Source organism: Felis catus, chromosome B1, assembly GCF_018350175.1.
Source record: "Felis catus isolate Fca126 chromosome B1, F.catus_Fca126_mat1.0, whole genome shotgun sequence".
In the NCBI taxonomy this organism is placed as follows: Eukaryota; Metazoa; Chordata; class Mammalia; order Carnivora; family Felidae; genus Felis; species Felis catus.
The window spans coordinates 52,491,503-52,509,113 of record NC_058371.1 but is presented as its reverse complement, the minus strand read 5'-3'; the positions used below and the strand labels follow the sequence as shown (position 1 = coordinate 52,509,113).

The 17,611-nt window shown below is 39.4% G+C and overlaps 1 protein-coding gene across 2 annotated transcripts in view; it reads right to left on the bottom strand.

Moving 5' to 3' along the window:
• The window catches only part of BLK (BLK proto-oncogene, Src family tyrosine kinase), an 80,500-nt gene that overhangs the window by 25,322 nt on the left and 37,567 nt on the right, over positions 1 to 17,611 (bottom strand). The window contains exon 1 of one of the 2 annotated variants that reach the window (XM_019828679.2): positions 1,137 to 1,398. The exons of the other annotated variant lie outside the window; for it this stretch is intronic. The gene's annotated coding sequence lies outside the window, so the exon portion shown is untranslated. Of the gene's footprint in view, positions 1 to 1,136; positions 1,399 to 17,611 lie in introns of those variants that run through there. 2 annotated transcript variants of the gene reach the window in all.

Here is a 17,611-nt window from a genome sequence, read left to right as displayed (position 1 = left end):
TAGCTGCAAAAAACAAAACAAAACAAAATTTTGTAACTGCTCACCATTTGAATAAATCTGCATTCTCAAAGTGACTATTATGCAATTCTTAAAAAGAATATGCTAGATCTTTACAGGTAAAGCTAAAAGGAATTTCTGGGGCGCCTGGGTGACTCAGTTGGTTAACCGTCAGACTTCAGTTTAGGTCATGATCTCGTGGTTCGTGATTTGAGCCTCGTGTTGGGCTCTGTGCTGACAGCTCAGAGCCTGGAGCTTGCTTCGGATTCTGTGTATTTCTCTCTCTCTCTGCCCCTCCCCTGCTTATACTCTCTCTCTCTCTCTCAAAAGTAAATAAACATTAAAAAAATTTTTAAGAGGAATTTCTACAACATGCTGTTACATGAGAAAAGCAAGATTCAAAAAAGTGCATGAAGTTATCCCATATTTGGAAATACCAAAGAATGAGAAAAGAAACCTCTATAGGTAGGCATATGCATATGTTTTTATGTTATGTGGAGAGACGTTTGGGGGATAAACACAAACTTGTTTACTTTCGTTATTGATGGGGGAGGTAGAAACAGAAAAGGGAGGTGGAAAGGTAAAAAAACAAAAAACAAAAGTGAATTACAAAAACCGTGTGTGTGTGTGTGTGTGTGTGTGTGTGTGCATGCGTGTTGTAGGTGTCGATGCAAAGCAGTGCCCCCAAAAGATCTTTCCGAAAATATTAATGTTGTTTATCAGGTGACAGGACTTCATGCAACTTTTACCTTCTTTCTTATAATTTCATATGTTCCATGAATTTTTTAATAGCATATATTGTCATTACAAGCCGAAAAATCAAGAGAATGTGGACAACTTGCCCAGCCACAGAGAGTCATGAGGCCTGGAGGCAGGGCCAGCCCCTGTTCTCAAGAATGGCCACTGAGCAGCCCCCAGGGCTGCCTGAGACTCACGCCTTTTCCGACCTCTCCCAGCCTCCTGGCCTAATGAAGTGTCAGCAGGCAACAGCTTCTAGAATTTTCCCAGCTTGGACTCCATATTGCCACCAATTTTAAACTTCCTGAGCAAACATTTATGTCCATTTAAACAACACAACTGATCATCTAAATAACTTGACACGCAGTAAAATTCCTAAAATGAAATCACCCACTACTCACACTTCTTTGTCCTTTGACTCCTTAGCAGTATATATACGGATGCTTTTCCATGGTTTTTATAAATACATAGGTTCGCTATGGGTCCCTCCACCCCAGTGGTTCTGACTGGAGACTAGAGTTACTCAGAAGGCCATTTGATCACCAGAGCCACGTCTGGGTGCTGGGCTGCCACCCTGCTGTGATATTTTAGCAGTTTCAGGCTGGGTGGAGCCAGCAAATGCAGAAGTCCTTGCAAAACTGAAGTGTGACATGTGCAGGTCCTCAGTGGTTCCAGATGGCTTTGCTGCACTGAGAAGGCACTCGTCTCCTTTCCAGTGGTGAAGGACAGATGAGAGAAGGGTGTGAGTTCGTGTGTGTGTGTGTGTGTGCGTGTGTGAGAGAGAGAGAGAGAGAGAGAGAGAGAGAGAGGGAGAAAGAGAAAGAGAGAGGGAAGGGGGAGAAGGAGGGAAAAGGAGAGGGGTGGGGGGGAGAGCGCGCACTTGTGCACCTGTGTGTGTGCATGACAGAGCAAGCATGGGCACGTACCCATGTGTGTGTGCTTGTGGGTGTGTGTGTAGTGGGGTGGGGGTGGCAAGAGGAGAGGAAGATGAGGGAAGGGGGCTTCTATTTGTTTATTTGGCGTGGATTCATCCCCGCTGTGCAGACTTTGACCAGAGCGGGGAGATCAGTGTTTGCCCCAGGGGAGATGCTCAAAGCCCGACACACAGCCGCAGCCTGACAGAGGATGTGGTGGAACAGCAACTAAAAATAGAGAAACTAGAAACCCTTTATTTACAGTTGCCCAGCAGTTCACAGGTAGAAAAGCACTTGGCATATACGATTTATGTGATATTCAGGAAGGCATCCATAGTTTGATTACGATTATCCTCATTTTATGGCTGAAGATAAAAGCGGCAAGGTGGCTTGCTAAGGTCACACTGAAGGTGGCAGAACCAGGAGCTGGAGGGTGTTCTCTGCCCCAGTGCTGCCTGGAACTCGCTGCTCAAAGCAGGTGCACAGGTATCCCTGCCTAAGGTTCCATCCCCCTTGACCCACAGTTCAGGTTCAGGTTCAGATACCCAGTCCTCTCCTCTGTAGGGGCTGCCACCTGCCTCAGAAGCCTTCCATCCGGAGGAGAGACTGGGAGGAGAGACCTCGGGGGTTGCTGCTGGAGCCGGGAGGCCTGTGGGCAGCTCTGGAGTTCAGGCATACTCAAGCACATTTCTCCCTTCCCTGGTGCAGTGGGGGGAAGACAGCGGTTCAAGGAACCTGGACTTGAAAGCAAGCCAGGCATTGGCCGTGTGAACTTGGGCAAGTCCCTTAATGTCTCTGAGTCTCAGTCTCCTCTACAAAAATGGGGAGGTATGAAACTGTTCCTCGTTTTTGTACATAAAGCCTTCCCGCAAAAGCATACTCAAAGGTGAATGCCAAAAACAGCAAAACGATCGACTTTGCTGTTTTGTGGGGAGGGAGCAGTTTTCTACAGAATTAAACCACGTTACGAAATTCTCAGTTACGTCTCGCCCATTTGGCAAATCTTCTCAATCTATTTTCAGTCTTTCGCAGATGTTTTTTTAATGATGCACTCACCCATCATCGTGGGCATCAGTTCAATGACTATTTGACTAATTTGTGTAAAATTAGAGAAAAATGCACCAAAACATTAAAACAGTTGTGCAAACACTACTACCCAGGCGAAAATGGCTGTCCTGCCAAGACCGAGCTGCTGGCAGGCAGTTGCAGGCCCCCGTGAGGCTGGGAATGTTCATTCACCAGCTGACGTGCTCAGGTTCAAATGCAGCATACGGAAAATATTTTGGGATATTGACACACAAAGATGTATGTTTTATAAAGGTCAAGACCGACAGCCTGTACATAATTCTCACTGTTGTCATGCAAACTAGCAAGATGAGGGAGAGAAAGGAACAGAGCATAGAGAGTGGTAAATAAACGTTAACTAGAGGCCACTCAGAGCAACTTGGGTGACATTTTCCCTTCCCAGGGCTTCATGATGCCCAAAGGTGGCCCTGGGATCCATTGGGATTTCCTACCTTTTTTTTAGGAGGAGGGTGCCGAGAGCCTGGTGTTGGAAGTTAGGGTATTTGGTGGTGGAGATGGGCAGGGGGACAAAGGCCAATGTGGATGGTGGGTGCTGTGTGGCCCAGAAGAGTATTGATGGCTCTGAGTCCCTTTATCCACATTGGCTGTTCCAGGCATGTTATTTTAGAGGCAGGGGGATGATTTGGTTGGAAAAAAAGTCTCATGCATGAAGTTAGCTGTGAAGTGCATATAATTTTACGACAGAAAACTTAGGTAAACTCTGGTTTACCTTTTATTTCAAAGTTTATTTATTCATTTTGAGAAAGACAGAGACAGGGCTAGTGGCGGAGGGGCAGAGAGAGAGAATCCCAAGCAGGCTCTGGGCTGAGGTGGGGCTCAAACTCAAGAACCATGAGATCGTGACCTACGTGAAACCAAGAGTCGGACGCTTAACTGAGTGAGCCATCCAGGTGCCCCTCTAGTTTACTTTTTTAAATAGCAGGTGCTATAACGTGTTGAGTGTTCCCCATGTGCCATACCCAAAGCCAGACATGCTACATACACTGTCATGTTGGAGAGACACCACATGGCACACTAGATAAGGATGCTGAGCTCTGGATCCTGGTTCTGCTATTATCTACTTGGGTACCCTCGGGCGAGTTGCTTAACTTGCTAACTTCTGTCTCTTAGTCTTGAGATAACAGTTTACAACAGAGTGTGGTAAAGGTTAAATTAGTTACTACAGGCTATTAGGGACATCTTGGAATGGTGCCTGGACCATAGTAAGTATTTAATAAAGGTTTTACTATTATTCCACATTTACAAATTATCAGTAATGATTTCTTCAGTAACTGTGTGAGATAGGTGTTACTACCTTCTTTCTATAGATGAGATGAACTTGGGATATGAAGTGTCTCTCCAGGTCAAACAGCTAGTAATTTGTGCGGATGGCCTTACCTCCAGTTTTGACTAGCTCCTAAGTCTGCAATCTGGAAACACCTTGCCTTGTTATTAGCTGAAAGCTTTATCTTTCTGACTTGACCTGTCAGACATGGAAGGGAGGCATTGAGGTGGAACAGCATTGAGCCTATTAGCAAAGCCAGGTCTCACCCGGGGTGCTGGCTGCCATGCTGAGATAATGTCCTCCCTTCAGTGAGTTCTCTCGTGGAGTCCTCACGGAGTGTTTGCCAACGTCTCGGCATTCCAAGTCCTGCCCACCTCCTAGATGAGAAAACTATAGTAATGGCCCTGCGACTCTTAAAGAAGAAGCCAAAGAACTTGAATTGAAACCCATTTTTTGAGTCTCAAGTTCAGGATAGCTCAACTTGAATAATATGGATTGCTCCACATGCAAACATAAAACAGTAGCAGTGCTGGCTCTTAGAACTCTATATCGCTGTGTTCATTCAGTCGCTGCCAACTATGTACTGTGTCAGGCAAAGACAGAGAGAGGAAACAAGGAAGGAATCTGCCCTCGTGGTAGGATAAAGAGGTGAGACGTATACGCAACTCACAGCAATTCAAGGTAGGCAGGATTATATGAAGAAGAGAGGTTTTGTGAATTCAGCAAGAAGAAATCACTTCCACCTGGGAGGAAACACTAGCTAGACCTTAAAGGACAATTCAGATACAGTTTTTTGGGTGAAAACTATTTTCAATGAAAAATTTCAAAATATAAAAAATAAAGAGTATAACGAACACCTGCATACTCATCACCCATATTCAATAATTATCTTTAAAAATTATTTTCTTGTTTGAAATATTTGAGGACAAATAATTTTCTAAAAAAAGGATTGGAACTTTTTGAAACGAAATGAAATGAATGGCTTGAAACATGCCATGTTACCTCCACATATTTTGCACGTGTCTCTTAAATGTGGAGACGGTTTCTTACATAACCACAATGTTGTTATCACAACTAACAAAGCTAGTAATAATTCCATGGCATTATCTAACGTCCAGTCTATATTCAGATTCCCCCAATTGTCTCACAAGTGGTTTCTTGTTGGTTTGTCCAATTCGGGATTCAAACAAGCTTCCTACATCACATATGATTGTTAATGTCTCTCCCTCAACTGGAGTAGCCTGCACCCTCTACTTGGGTTAGTTTCGTGCCATCAATTTGAAAAAAACACGTTGGTGGTCCTATAGAAGGTTCTACATTCTAGATTTTGCTTCCTTGTGTTGACTTGTTTCTCTATCTCCTTATTCGTAGTACATAGAATTAACTCTATGGGCTCCATAGACCTAGACTCATCTTTTTCTCATAGGGATGTCTTATGGAGGGAGCACGTGCTCAATATCGCATACTATCAGGAGGCTCACACTGTTTGGCTGCACCACTTTAGTGATGCTAAGACAGATCTGGGTTCAAGTGATGCTGGTCTGACGTCTCCATTGACAAGCTTCTCATCAGCACTTCAATTAATGTTTCCATTAAGGGTTACTAAATATTACTAAATACTGATGTTCTCATTCCATCATTCTTTCCACGTTTGTTAGTTGAGAAAGTAAAAGATCAGAAAGAAAAAAATGCCATGCGAAATTCCACCAGGGTTGAATAGTTTTTGGATATAGAGAAACAGTGCTTTCCCAGAGACGTGGTGATAGGAACCTAATTCAGGAAACAGAGTTTTTCCATTGGCTGGATTGTAGAGTGTATGATAGAATTATTCAAGAAACCTCAGTCAACACCTTGTGGGATACTTTTAAATACCAGTAGCATATTTGCCCACCACTGGTATAGGACCTGATACAGAGCTGTAACTCCTGGCTGAGTAGGTGGAGCCCCTGGGCACATACAAACCCCTGCCAGGGGGCAAGCTAGCAGTGACACCTTGCGATGTGGTTGTGCTCTTGGTCAAAGTGGCTGCCAATTTAGGCACAGTGAGGAGGAGACACACATGTGGCTATTTCAGTTTTGTAGAGTGAAAATTTTTCCACTGTGGAAATTTGCTCCGCACCGTGGTAAAATTCATAAGATTTTCAAGTGGTAAAAAGTTTGAGGGTGCTGAGCAAAGCTTCAGAAAGGAAGATAGCACTCTTGTGAAGCTGTGTTAAGTAAACTACAGACACGTGTTTACTGAGTCACTGATATTTGATTCTGCTGACATAGAGAAGCTTGAAATTTGGTAGGCAATTATGAGGAAAAATGGCACCCTGTTGATGTCTAAGTTCTTGTTATAATTACTAACCTGTGAATAAAACTATTTCTTTTGGAGGCACCATGCAAATTTATATTTTCAAAACACTCACAGTAGTGATAATTAAAACATGCCACCCATATGGCAAAACATAAATACAACTACTGTTCTGCTTTGTATTCATGGCACTATGAGCCTTAATCTACTTTGTAATTTCTAAATTTCTTTGCGTTGTTTTCCTTTTTAAAAAAAATTAACCAAAAAAAGCAAATCATGAGTTCACTACTGTCTAACGGAGTCCATTACGCTTCCTTAGCCTAACTGTTCTCAAATCTCAGTTTGCATTACAACCATTTGGGAGTTTGCAAATTCCTGAGGCCCAGGCCTAGCAATTCTGATATTGGGGCCAAGGTGGGGTTCCAAGGTCTCCATTTTTAACAAGTGTCCCCAATGATGCTGATGCAGACAGGCTCACCAACCCTGCTTCATGAAGACCCTTTCTTTCTTTCTTTCTTTTTTTAATTTTATTTATTTATTGAGAGAGAGAGAGAGAGAGCAAAGGAGGGTCAGAGAGAGGGGGAGATGAAGAATACCAAGCAGGCTCCACACTGTCAGCATAGAGCCTGACGCAGGACTCAATCTCAGAAAGTCAGATCATGGCCTGAGCTGAAATCAAGAGTTGTACACTTAACTGACTGAACCACTCAGGGGCCCCACGAAGACCTTTTCTTAATTTGGCTGCACTTTTGGAGTATTACTTGTAAAAAGGATTAGAAGTATTGCCGACCTTGGGTATTTCTTCATATGAGTGCCTCATAAATAATGCTTATAGTTTTCCTGCCAGTGATCTGCTTGTCTTTAAATGAAATGAATTTCTTCTATCCTCCTTACATACATTCCTTACATATTGATATATTTCTACAAGATTTTGACAAGGGGGAAATAACTTCCCTTTCTGTAATACTAGCTGGCATCTCTATGATACTCGGCAATTTGCAATTGACTTTCACACACTGTATCTCAGAAACCTCAAAATAAGCCTATGAGCTAAACAGACTCACCATCCTCCTCCTCCTCCTCAGACAGAAGACTGAAGAAAGAGGTACAGAAACTAAAGTGCAGAACAAGGATTTGAGTCTCATCTCTGCCTTCAAAGCCTTGCTCTCTCCCACTGAGCTCACAGGCATCTTTTCAGATCTATATGTTCACGACTTGAACTTCTTTGAAAAGACACTATCCATTATTCAGGCTTTTCGAGCCACCTCCCCCACATTGATTAAGCACAACCCAGAGACGGAATTTGTAAAAAGAAGGCAGCCTTGTGCAGAGAAACACCTCTATCTACCAGGTTTTGGGGGTAGGGTGTGCACACCTGGACTGGAAACATTGACTCTATTTTATACTTTCAAAGATGAGCCTGGAAAAGGTTAGAGACAGAAAAAGAAAAGACGACAAGGGTCTCAGGCCTCTGACATCTTTGGGCTAATCGTGATTATTGAATGGATCTAGAGACACAGATGTCCAGCTAGAGATACAGAGATTTAGAATTAATGTATAAAAGTCTTTGTTGCAGGATTTGCCAATACATGAAAATATGAATGCTAATGATGACTAGCACAGTGCCTTGTACTCTTTCCTACTCAAGGCTAGACACTGTGCTGTGTTCTTTATGTACAGTATGTCTATGCCTGACAGCAGATGCAGTCCCTCCCATTTTACATGCAAAGAAACCAAAGCTCAGTGAGGTGTAAGGACTTGCTCAAGACCACACAGGGAGCCATATATTTAAAAAACAATTCTATCTGTCTTTAAAGTCTGGTTGACCCACTCTGTTCCAAAGTATGGGAAGTAATGAAAATAAGACACTTATGATGACATCTGTGAAAAACATGAAACTGATTAGAAAGTTATGTAGGAGTGCTAGACAAGAGAAGGTGGATTCTGGTAGGATTTTAGGATAGGAAGGGCATCTTGGTGGGGCGCCTGGGTGGCTCAATCAGTTAAGCATCTGACTTCGGCTCAGGTCATGGTCTCATGGTTCGTGGGTTTGAGCCCCGTGTCGGGCTCTGTGCTGACAACTCAGAGCCTGGAGCCTGCTTCTGATTCTGTGTCTCCCTCTCTCTCTCTGCCCCTCCCCTGCTTGTGTTCTCTCCCTCTCCCTCTCTCTCTCTCAAAAGTAAATAAACATTAAAAAAATTTTTAAAGGAAGAGCATCTTGGAGAATTTCAAGAGATTCATTTATTTATAATTACTGCTGTAAGTCTCATTTTGGGCCAGGTTTGTTATCCCAGGGTCAGGCGATTGTGTCTGAGTGAGCCACCCTACTGAGTAGTGCTAAAGGATAGATTGATCTCACATTGAGGAAGGACTATAGTGGCATGCTTCAGAGTTCTATCTTCAGCCTCTCTTAGTTAATATTTTATTAGCAATTTGTGTGCAGACTCAAAAATTCTGTTCATTAGATTTTTGGAAGACGTAAAATGAGAGGAAAAACTAACAGAGCCAGATTAAAAAAAAAATCCCTCAGGAATGATTGCCTGAAGCTAACAAGTTGAATTAAAATAAGAGTAAAAATGCATGCAATTTAAGCTCAAAAAATCAGCCAGCGAGGTGTCATAGCACAGAGGCCTGACTCCTTAATAGTGTGTGAGGGACAATGTGGAGGGTATGATGCGGAGAGTACTTCCCGACTTTGGAAACTCACAGAATTGTGTGGACTCCTGGATTTGCTGCTTAATAGCCGTTTGATAGAATGATGTGATCTATTAATCCAAACCTCTGTTTCCTTGCCTGCATAATGGAAATAGTATGCTAACCTTGAGGAATTATTGCAAGAAATAAAGATCGTATACACAAGAGGCTGGCATGTAGTTTGTGCTTCATAAAAGTAGCACTTTTTGACTGGAAAGGACTTAGAAGTGCCAGCAGGTATTAAGTTTACAAATCTGGGTACAACCACCGTCATGACCACCATGGACAGTTATAGTAACTAACATGAATATTGGTGCCAAGCATTATGATTAGCTTTACAAACCTTGTATGGATTTTTTAGAACACCAATCTTATTGCCTTCTTACTTATTTCTCACACCTTTGGAGGTCCCATACAACTTATGCAAGATGCATACAGTCTGTCATTCCATTCAGGGAAGGGACCTGTGGGGAACTAGTCTTGCACAGCTGCAGAGTAAATCCATATCAACTACCAATACAGAACAAAGTGCTTTATCCATAAATATAAACAGCAACCCAAGTGTCAAAAGAATCAGAAGAAAATGAGCAATATTAAAAATAGAGTTAAAAATAAACAAGTAGAATAGTTCAGGAGAAAGCAGAGACAGAATGCAGAAAGTGACTTTTAAGAAAACCTCTAGTGTCCTTAGAGAGATTATACAGGATAGTGTATAAATTTAAGAAGAATATGTTGATGTGAGAAAACAAAAATTATTGTTAGAAAAGAGGAATTATTGTAAATTAAAAATGTGATTGAAAAATATTAAGATGGATTAAATGGACGTTCCAAGTTAATGATCTAGAATATAAAGTCAAGCAATATCCTAGAAAATAACATAAAAACATGTATAATATTGGGAACAATCAAGAATGTTCATTGCCACCATTCCTATTCAATACCATACTGGAGGTCTGAGATAATGCAATAACACAAGAAAACGAAATAAAAGGTATACAGATTGGGAAGGAAGAAAAAAAACTGTTCACAGACGACATGATTGTCTATGTAGAAAATCCCAGAGAATCAACAACAACAACAACAACAACAACAACAAACCCTCTTGGAGCTAATCAATGATTATAGGAAGGTTGCAGAATAAAGGTTAATATACAAAAGTCAATTGCTTTCTTATATACCAGCAATAAATAATTGAAATTTAAAATTAAAAACACAATACTATTTACACCAAACAAATGAAATTGTAAACTATAAATTAAACATAATATGAACAAGAAGAAAACTATGAAACTCTGATAAAAGACATCAAAGAAGATCTAAATAAAAGAAAAAATATTCCATGTACGTTGATGGGAAGATTCAAAATTATTAAGATGTCAGATTTTCCAACTTGATCTACACTTTTCAAGCAATCCCAATTAAGATCCCAGCAAGTTATTTTGTGAATATTAATAAACTGGTTCTAAAGTTTATTTAGAGAGGCAAAAGATCCAGGATAACCAATACAAAATTGAGGAACAAAGTCAAAAGACTCAACTTTAAGACTTAATATAAAGCTAGAATCATCAAGACACTGTGGTATTGATGAACAAATAGATATACAGATCAATGGAACAGAACAGAAGGCACAGAAATAGATTCCCCACAAATATAGCTAACTGGTCTTTGACAAAGGAGCACAGGCAATTCAATGAAGAAAGTATATTCTCTTCAACAGATAGTGCTAGAACAAGTGGACATCCACATGCCAGAATATGAATATGAACATACACACACACACACACACACACACACACACAGACCTTATACCTTTCACTAAAATTAACTAAAAATGGATCATAGACTTAAATGTAAAACATTAAGTTATAAACTCTTAAAAGATAATAGAGAAGAAAACTTAGTTGACCTTGCTTGGTGATGACTCCCTTTTTTTTGTTTGTTTCAAATTAATGATTTTATTTCTATGTTTAATGCAAGCAGAGGGGTCCAAAACAGACTAATGTACATGGATATAGTTTAAATGTAACAACAACAAAAATATTTGAACTACATATACCAAAGAAGGGAAAGGGATTCTTCCATAGCAGCCTTGTCCTATTTTGCAGTTTCTAAATAAGTAGAAACTAAACACACATTTCACCCAACTTAACTCAGGATGAAGTAATACAACTTTTTTGATCAAGTACTCAAGACTTCTTTAAGCATAAAACTTAAGAGACTTTCAAACAGAAGTCACTGTATTTTTTAGTCAATTGGATAAATGGCCTCCTTGGCTCCTGAAGTCTGATTAACAAAAAAATCTTTCCATGAATCTCAGAAGGAACTCAATGGCAATGAGGTCCAGTTAGGGGATGGACACTCTACACATCATGCTAATGAAAGCTGAGATGCTTCTGTCCTCCTTGATGCCAAGTGGAAAAACATTATTTTTTTTTTCCAAACTAACAGGGAATGGAGCCAAAAAGTTAAAAAGTCAGAATGAATACAATTTTTCTTTTTACTCAGAGAAGAGGGACACTTTTTCATTCCCTTTTATTATTATTATTATTTTAATTTAATTTTAACTTTTTATATATTTATTTATTTTTGAGAGACAGAGTGAGACAAAGTGAGAGTAGGGGAGGGGCAGAGAGAGAGGGAGACACAGGATTGGAACCAGGCTCCAGGCTCTGAGCTGTCAGCACAGAGCCCGACGCGGGGCTTGAACCCACAGACCATGAGATCATGACCTGAGCTGAAGTCGGACGCCCAACCGACTGAGCCACCCAGGCACCCCATTATTATTTTAATTTTAGAGAAAGAACATGAGCAAGGGAGAGGGGCAGAAGGAGAGGGGGAGAGAGAATCTTAAGCAGGCTTTATGCTCAGTGCAGAGCCCAACGTGGAGCTCAATCCCATGACCCTGGGATTATGACCTGAGTTGACACCAAGAGTCAGGTACTTAACCAGCTGAGCCATGCAGGTATCCCTTTCATTCCCTTTTAAAACGAATTCCATGCTGAGTCCTTGCTCCTTTAGAACTGTAATCTAAAGGTCAGTTATTGCTAGCAAAGTCAGATGTGCCTCTTTACCAAACTTAAAAATGATTCACATGAAGAAACTATTGGTTCAGATCTGAGGAGGCACTGATTTCTTTACTATAATACTTGTAGCCTGATAATGTATAATATCAGGAACAATCAAGAATGTTCATTGTCACCATTCCTATTCAATACCATACTGGAGTTCTGAGATAATGCAATAATACAAGAAAAGGAAATAAAAGGTATACAGATTGGGAAGGAAGAAAAAAAACTGTTCACAGATGACATGATTGTCCATGAAAGAAAAAAATTGATAAATTGGACTTCATTAAAATAAATAATTTCTGCTCTGTGAAGGATCCTATTGAGAGAATGAAATGACAAGCCACATTCTGTGAGAAAATATTTGCAAAACATATTTGATAAAGAACTGGTACTCAAAGTAGGCAAAGAACTCTTAAAACTCAACAGTAAGAAAACAACCCAACTTAAAAATGGGCAAAAGTTCTGAACAGACATCTCGCCACAAAAAGATATACAGATGGCAAAACAGAATATGAAAAGATACTCAATATCATATGTTGTTGGAGGACTGCAAATTAAAACAACAGTAAGATACTAATAAAATGGCTAAAATCCAAAACACTGACAATACCAAATGCTGGTGAGGATGTGGAGCCATAGGATCTCTCATTCATTAACGGTCAGAATGCAAAATGATACAGCTACTTTGGAAGACAGTTTGACAGTTTTTACAAAGCTAAACATACTCTTACATATGATTGAACAAATATACTTCTCAGAATTTACCCAAGGAGTTGAAAACTTAGGTCTGTACAAACACCTGCATGTGCATGTTGATGGCATGCTGATGTTGATGTGCATGTTGTGCATGCACATGATGTGCATGTTGTGCATGCAACATGACGTGCATGTTGATGTGCATGTTGATAGCATGTTTATTCATAATTGCCAAAACTTGAAAGCAGCCAAGATTTCCCTCAAAGACATGAAATATGGTACAGATGATGTAAAGTTATTCAACATTAAAAAAAAGTGAGCTATCAAGCAATGAAAAGACATAGAGGAAACTTACATGTATATTGCTAAGTGAAAGAAACCAATCTGAAAGGTTACATACTGTATGATTCTAGCTTGATGACTTTCTTAGAAAGGCAAAATGATAGAAACAATAAAAGATCAGTAATTGCCAGGGATTCAGGAGGGGAAGAGAGAAGTAAATAGAGCACAAGGGATTTTTAGGGCAGTGAAATTATTCTTTATGATAGTGTAATAGTAGATACATGTTATGCATTATCAAAACCTATAGAGTGAACAACACCAAGAGTGAACCCTAATATAAACTATAGACTTTAGATAATAAGAATGTATCACTATTGTCCATCAACTGTAACAAATGTACCACATGAATGTAAGATATTAATAATGGAGGATAATGGAGAGAGCAAGGGAGGTATATGATAACTCTCCCTACTTTACATTCATCTCTCTGTAAACCTAAAGCTACAAAAAGTAAAGTCTACTGACTAAAAAAAAAAAAAAAAAAAAGATGAATATATGATCAATTCATATAAGAGAAATTAAGAAATAATCATTAGGAAAATAACACTAAGAGTTCCACTCATACAAGGAGAGAATCAGAACAGGAATAAAAACTATAGAAAATAAATAATGTAAAAATAATGAAAGAAATTTACAAGAATTAAAAAAAAAAGTCTTAAAATGGAAAGATCCCTCTGATAACTGAAAAGATTTTTAAAATATATAAACATATTTGATAAAAATGTTAGAGCTCCAAGAATACATATAAGGCCCTACAATTTTTTATTTCTCTCTCTACAAAAAGAGTTTTCCTATAAGGGAATGTGCATCAAATGATCATTAGATTTGATGCTAGAAATGGAGTCAGGCTTTGAAGGTTCCTCATGGGAAATATTTCAAGCCTAGAATTTCATACCTAGTAAAATGATCAACCCAGTTTGAAGATAAGGACAGTTTTGAAAATGCAAGAATTCAGAAAAATCATCAAGACTACATCGTATATATCTCAAGAGATTTCTGCCTCCACTCATGAGTAGTTAACTGTACAGGAATTGCTGTATCCCCCAAAATGAGTAGAAAATTAGAAAACTATTTTCCGATATTGAACAACAGGCAGCATGGAATTATGATCCCTGGGAAAGGGAGAACAAATGAGGTCCTATAATTGCCCCAATTACTGTCAGAAAGCAGTTCTTAAGCCAGAGATTTGAGGAACCCAGGGGTTTCACTGAGTTGAGGGAACAGAGATCAGAGTGTGAAGAGGCCACGTTGTCTAGAATTTGCCGGCAGAAGGGGGGAAAAGAGCTGCTCACAAAGATAGCACACAAGCCACAGATCACAGAGGGGTGCACTCTTTGACCTTCTCTTGAATATCAATTTATGCATGCAAGCAACCACCAGAAAGAACCACTAGCAAATAGTAGTCTTATCAATTCTCAGAGTTTACACAGGGCTGGAAATAGTTCAACTTCCCACCATCCCGAGTAGAGAGACTTTACAGTACATACAGCATTGGGTAAAGTCATTTGAAAGGTCTTGCATTAATAGTGGGGCTAAATTGGCTGTAAAATAAAGGCTCTGAACAGGCCCTAATAGAGCTTAAAATCAAGCCTTGGAATGATCAAATTGGTCCACAAAAGACTTAATAGTGTGCCATAATAAAGCCTAATACTCTTTAAAGAAACACCAATATTCAACACTCATAAAATTCAGTGTCCGGCATCCAATAAAAATTAGTAGGCATGCCATTTGCAACAACATGGATGGACCTAGAGGGTATAATGCTAAGTGAAATAAGTCAATCAGGGAAAGACAAATATCATGTGATGTCCATCATATGTGGAATTTTAGAGACAAAACAAGCAAACAAAGGAAAAGAGAAACAAACAAACAAACAAATCAGACTCTTAAATACAGAGAACACACTGATGGTTACCAGAGGGGAGGTGAGTGGGGTATGGGTGAAATAGGTGATGGGGATTAAGAGTACACTTATCTTGATGAGCACGGAGTAATGTATAGAATTGTTGTATCACTATAGTGTACACCTGAAACTAATATAACATGGTAGGTTAATTATACAATTTTTAAAAAAGAGAAGAAAAATTACTAGTCATGTGAAAAAAAAAACCAGAAAAACATAACATGTAACCAGCAGAAACATGAATCAATAGGAACAGAACTAGAAATTACAGACTGTATAATTAGTAGACGAGAACCTTAAGACAGTCATTACAAATTATATAAATAGGCTCAAGAATATAACTGAAAATAATGAATTATAATGAGAAGAGAAAAGAAAGACCTAAAGACCTAAATCGACCTTTAAAAATACGATCTGTAAAACAAACAGACCAAAAATCACCTCTAGAGGGGATTAATAGCACATTAGACCCATAGAAGAAATGTCAGTGAGCTTGTATGGTAGTAGAAATTATCCACGGCGAAGCACAGAGGAAAAAAACAATACTGGGAAAAAGGAACAGCACTGGTGAGCTGTGAGACAGTATTACGTGGCCAAAAAAACCCATGTAATTGGACTATCAGAAAGAGGCTGGAAGAGAAAAAGAAATATTTGAAGAAATGAAAGGTGGAAATTCCAAATGTGTTGAAAACTATAAACCCAAAGATTCAAAAAAGTCAATCAACCTCATGTATGCAGAGAACTATATTAAGTTATATCATAATCAAATTGCTGAAACCCAGTCATAAAGGAAAAGAAAATCTTAAAAGGTGCTAAAAAATATATACATTATATTTCTAGAAAAAAATATAGCAGAAAATCTTTCTGATTTTAGCTTAGGTAAAAAAATCTTTTAGAATATAAAACCATGCACTATAAAAGAAAAATCGATAGACTTTTTCAAAATGGAAAATTGTGGCCCTTTATTTATTTTATTTATTTATTTTAATGTTTATTTATTTTTGAGAGAGAGACAGAGTGTGAGTGGCAGAGAGCAGAGAGAGAGGGAGACACGGAATCTGAAGCAGGTTCCAGGCTCTGAGCTGTCAGCACAGAGCCCGATGTATGGCCAGAACTCACAAACCATGAGATCATGACCTGAGTTGAAGTCGGAGGCTTAACCAGTTGAGCCACCCAGGAGTCCTAAAAATGTCAGCCCTTTAAAAGACACTGCTATGGAAACCCCAGATAGGGAAAAAAACATTTGAAAAACATATATCTGATATAAGAATATATAAATACATTTTATAACTTCATAAAAGAAGACAAAAATTCAATTTGAACAAATACTTGAGCAAAGCAGATACATGAGTGGCAAACAAGCACATGAAAAGATGCTCAAGGGTATCGATTTTTAGGAAAAGGACTTTTAAAATCACAATGAGATATCCCAACACACCCACTTGAATGGCTAAAATTGAAGATTGATCATACCAAGTGCTGGCAAGGCTGCGAAGAAACTGCCATTCTCTTACAATGTTGATGCGAAGGTGAAATGGAAAAGAAACTTTAGATAACAGGTTCAGAACTTATGCTGTGACCTAGATATTTCATTTCTGGTATTTATCAAAGAAAAATGAAACCATATGACCACAGAGAGACTTGTACGCCTCTGTTTATGAGTTTTACTCATATTAGCCCTCAGGTGAAATTGATGAATGAATTTAAAAAATTGTGGCTGGGGGCACCTGGGTGGCTCAATCGGTTGAGTGTGGGACTCTTGGTTTTGGATCAGGTCATGATCCCAGGGTCATAGGATCAAGCCCCCAGTCAGGTTTCACACTGAGCGTGGAGTCAGCTTGAGATTCTCTCTCTCTCTCTCTCTCTCTCTCTCTCTCTCTCTCTCTCTCCCCTTCCCCTCTCCCCGATTTTCTCTCTCTCCAAATATTTTTAAAATTGTGGCTGTAACAGACTACTGATACTATAACAACATAGGTGAATCTCAAGAGCACTGTGCTAAGAGAAAGAAATCAAATGTAAAAGAAAACACATTGTATGACTCCATATAGATGAAACTCTGTGTAAGGCCAAACTATAGTAACAGGAAGCAGATCAGTGGTTCCCAGGGGCAAAGGGATGGGGTAAGGGGATTGAACCAAAAGAGGCTTAAGGAAACTGGGAGGGGCGATGGAAATATTTCACATTTGATTGTGGTGTTGATCCAAGTGAATATATTTGTAAAACTCATAATTGTACACTTAAAATGGGTGAATTTTATGAAACATGATCTATACCTTATTAAAGCTGACTTTTTAAAAAAAGAGCATTTAAAATCTATTGAAGGGTGTTGAGCATTGCATATTCTGGGGGGTGGGGGGTGGGGCTGAGTTCATAGCATGACAGAAAAGACTTACTCCTGTCCAGGCATCTTAAATGAAGCCTTGATAACAATGAAATCTCCCCTCGCATACATGTACAAGCCCACACATACACAGGGGAAAACCAATGACACTATGATATGAAATAGATGACTCTAGAAAAAATGGGGGAAAAAAGTTTCGAAGACAGAGGATGGCGTGTGAGATATAAGAAATAGCGGCAGCCGAGTGTGACTCCAGATACATAAAGGAAAAC